This window comes from Schistocerca piceifrons, chromosome X (genome assembly GCF_021461385.2).
Source record: "Schistocerca piceifrons isolate TAMUIC-IGC-003096 chromosome X, iqSchPice1.1, whole genome shotgun sequence".
NCBI classification, from domain to species: domain Eukaryota; kingdom Metazoa; phylum Arthropoda; class Insecta; order Orthoptera; family Acrididae; genus Schistocerca; species Schistocerca piceifrons.
Genome location: NC_060149.1, coordinates 377134459 through 377138775, shown reverse-complemented (window position 1 = coordinate 377138775; position 4317 = coordinate 377134459).

The window sequence follows — 4317 nt, the reverse complement described above, 5'->3', positions numbered from 1 at the left end:
AATGTTCATGAACCCGACAGAAAATCAGTCCATAAGTTTAAGCAGACGTTATCAGCAATACAATGAGAATCAGCTTAATTTTTCAAGGAACTCCTCGACAGAATAGAAGGAGTGACCCATGAGGAAACTCTTCAGTTTCGATTTGAAAGCGCGTGGATTACTGCTAAGATTTTTGAATTCGAGTGGCAGCTTATTGAAAATGGATGCACCAGTATACTGCACACCTTTTTGCACAAGACCTAAGGAAGTCCGATCCAAATTGAGGTTTGTTTTCTGCCGAGTATTAACCGAGTGAAAGCTGCTTATTTTTGGAAATAAACTAATATTGTTAACAAGTAACGACAATAAGGAATATACATATTGAGAGGCCAATGTCAAAATACCCAGACTCGTGAACAGAGGTCGACAAGAGGTTCGTGAACTAACACCACTTATTGCCCGAACCGCCCGTTTCTCAGCCAAAGATATCCTTCTAGAATGGGAAGAGTTACCCCAAAACATAATACCATACGACATAAGTGAATGAAAATAAGCAAAGTAGACTAATTTACGTGTCGAAGTATCACTCATTTTCGATACCGTTCGAATAGTGAAAATGGCAGTATTAAGTCTTTGAACAAGATCCTGAACGTGGGCTTTCCACGACAGCTTACTATCTATCTGAACACCTAGGAATTTGAACTGTTCAGTTTCACTAATCATATGCCCCTTCTGTGAGATTAAAACGTCAGGTTTGTTGAATTGTGTGTTAGAAACTGTAAAAACTGAGTCTTACTGTGAGTTAACGTTAGTTTATTTTCTACAAGCCATGAACTAAGGTCATGTACTGCACTACTTGAAACCGAATCAATGTTGCACACAACGTCCTTTACTACCAAGCTAGTGTCATCAGCAAACAGAAATATTTTAGATTTACCAATAATACTAGAGGGCATATCATTTACATAAATAAGGAACAGGAGCACCCCCACACTGATCCCTGGGGCACGCCCCACTTGACAGTACCCCACTCAGATCCCACATCACAGCCGTTATCAACATTGTGAATAATGACCTTTTGCTGCCTGTTGCTAAAGTAAGAGGTGAACCAATTGTGAGCTAATTCCCTTATTCCGTAATGGTCCAACTTCTGGAGCAATATTGTGAGATCAACACAGTCAAATGCCTTTGTTAAATAAAAAAATACGCCAAGCGTTCGAAACTTTTTGTTTAGCCCATCCAGTACTTCACAGAGAAAAGAGAATATAGCATTTTCAGTTGTCAAACGACTTCTAAAGCCGAACTGTACATTTGATAGCAAATCGTGTGATATAAAATGATCAATTAACCTTACATACACAGCCTTTTCGATAACTTTTGCAAACACTGATGGCATAGAAATAGGTCTAAAATTATCTACATTATCCCTTTCTCCCTTTTTATAAAGCGGCTTTACTACTGAGTACTTTGATCGCTCAGGAAACTGACCATCCCTAAAGGAAAAATTACAAATATGGCTAAATACAGGGCTAACATGTGGAGCACAGTACTTTAATATTCTACTAGACACTCCATCATAACCATGAGAGTCCTTAGTCTTCACTGATTTAATTGTTGACTCAATCTTCCTCTTGTCTGTATCACAGAGGAGTATTCCAGACGTCAATCTCGGAAAGGCATTTGCTAAGAAATTTATATGATTTCCTGTAGAAACTAAATTTTTATTTAATTCACCAGCAATGCTCAGAAAATGGTTGTTAAATACTGTACATATATCTGATTTATCAGTAACAGAAATGTTATTACTGCGAACTGACTTTATATCATCAACCTTGTGCTGCTGACCAGACACTTACTTCACAACTGACCATATGGCTTTAATTTTATTCTGTGAATTAGCTATTCTATTTGCATACCACATACTTTTTGCCTTGCTAATAAAATTTTTAAGCACCTTACAATACTGTTTGTAATGGGATACTGTAGCTTGATTGTGACTACTTCTAACATTTTGATATAATTCCCGCTTTGTTCTACATGATATCCTTATCTCACTAGTTAACCAACCGGGCTGTCCATTACTGCTAGTACCCCGTTTAGTATGTTCTAATGGAAAGCAACTCTCAAAGAGCATGAGAAATGTGTTATGGAAAGCATTGTATTTATCATCTATATTATCGACACTATAAACATCTTACCACTCTTGTTCCTTGACAAGTTTTGAAAAACTCTCCATGGCTGTTGGAGTAACTTTCCTACGTAGTTTGTAATTAAATACGACATTGGTTTGAGTACAAAAACCTTTTAGTGTCAAAATTTCTGCATCATGGTCTGAAAGGCCATTCACCCTTTTACTAACAGAATGCCCATCTAGTAATGAAGAATGAATAAAAATATTGTCTATGCCTCTGCTACTGTTCCCCTGCACTCTAGTTGGAAAAAACACAGTTTGCATCAGATCATATGAATTTAGGAGATCAACATCCTTTTTCTTGCACGGTCATGTACAAAATTAATATTGAAGTCACCACATATAACTACTTTCTGGTACTTCCTACAAAGTGAATCAAGAACCCTCTCTAGCTTAAGCAAAAATGCTCTGAAGTCGGAGTTAGGGGACCTATAAACAACAGCAATTAGAAGATTAGTTTCACTAAATTCAACTAATGCTGCACAACTTTGAAATATCTGTTCAGTGCAGTGTCGTGATACGTCTATGGACTCAAATGAAATACTGTTTTTTTTTTTTTTTTACGTACAGAGCCTCCCCCTCCCCCCCGCAAGGAACTCCTTGAGAAACAGTCAGCTAATCTGTAGCCTGGTAAAGGAAGCCTCTGAATTATCAAATTATTTAAGTGGTGCTCTGATATACCAATAATTTCAGAGTTAACATCTATTAGCAGTTCACTAACTTTATCTCTAATACCTCTTATATTTTGATGAAATATGCCAATTCCTTCTCTACTTGGAAACATTACATCATCTGGAGGTGAGCCCTTAGTTAGAGGCACTTCCTTTAAGCTGGTATACGTATCAGCTGACTTCAGTCTAAAAAAGGTGCAGCTCTAACACCGACTACTACAGGAATTTTTCCATGAGTGATACCACTACCACCACCGCCACCCACTACACTGTCACCTATAAGCTTAGCCATTCTCCCCTTCCCATACCTACTGAGGTGCAGGCAATGCCTAGTGAAACCCCATCTACTGATAGACGAACGACGAAAGCAGACTCACAAATAATAGACCACTCGAGTCAATAACACAGGAAAAAAGACTGAGATTAATGAAAAGCCACTAATAAGTTACTTTTACGGCAAATATTAAAACAAATAAACTTTAAAGTAAGTAAATGAGGTCTAAAATTTATAAAATATTAACGCGCTATTTCAACAGTAGTGCAGCACACGTGACGTGACACCCCTTAGTGTCTGGACATATAAGGTGAGAATGTGGGTCTCGTGGGACTGTGCTGCTGCCAGCCCGCCTGTATAGGTGATTAAAATTACAATAAAGGAAAAAAAAAAGGTCTCGCGGGACCCCTTCCAGCGCCCCCATACACTCCAGCAGATTTCCCTTGCCCCCTGCTCAGTTTTCCACTTAAACACCTACGCCACATACTCCCACAACTAGGCCCACTTTACCTTCACCCGCCTAGACACCCTCGTTTAAGCCCCTCTCTCCCCTTCCCACAACCCTCCCACCCCAACCTCATGGCGTGTCAACAGTATCGTCTCCTCTACCTCAACATTCGCTGCCTCCCTGCAAGCAAATACCTCTTCATGCATACCCTCTCCCAGCACCAGGTTGACTCCTTCATCCTTAATGAAACCTTCCTCCAACCCCACCATGTTGTCCGCATCTCCCCTTATCTTCTTCACCGCACTGACAATCCCCTTCCCTTAGCCCGAGGCGGGGTTGCTGTAGGCCACCTCAGGCATCTTCCTGTCCGGCCACAACCCCTCCTCAATGACCCAACCGAACACCTTCTCCTCAGCCTATTATTTCCGTCCCTCACCGTCACCTGTGCCACTATCTATATCTGCCCCACAGCTCCTCTCCCCTTTCACTTCATTTCCCATGTTGACCGTACCTTCTCCACCTATGTGATCGCTGCTGACCTCAACATCCACATCCGTGACCCTGCCACCCTTTGGTGGTGGCATCAGTTCCTTGCCACCCTCTATGGTGACCTTGTTCCTCTCGCACAGCACACCCGTCCTGAAAGTAACTCTACCCCCAATGTTATCCTCGCTTCCCCCCACCTCCTTGGTCGCATTGCCGTTGATGTCCTCGATCCCGTTGGTAGTGACCATCTCCCTGTCCTTCTCACCAT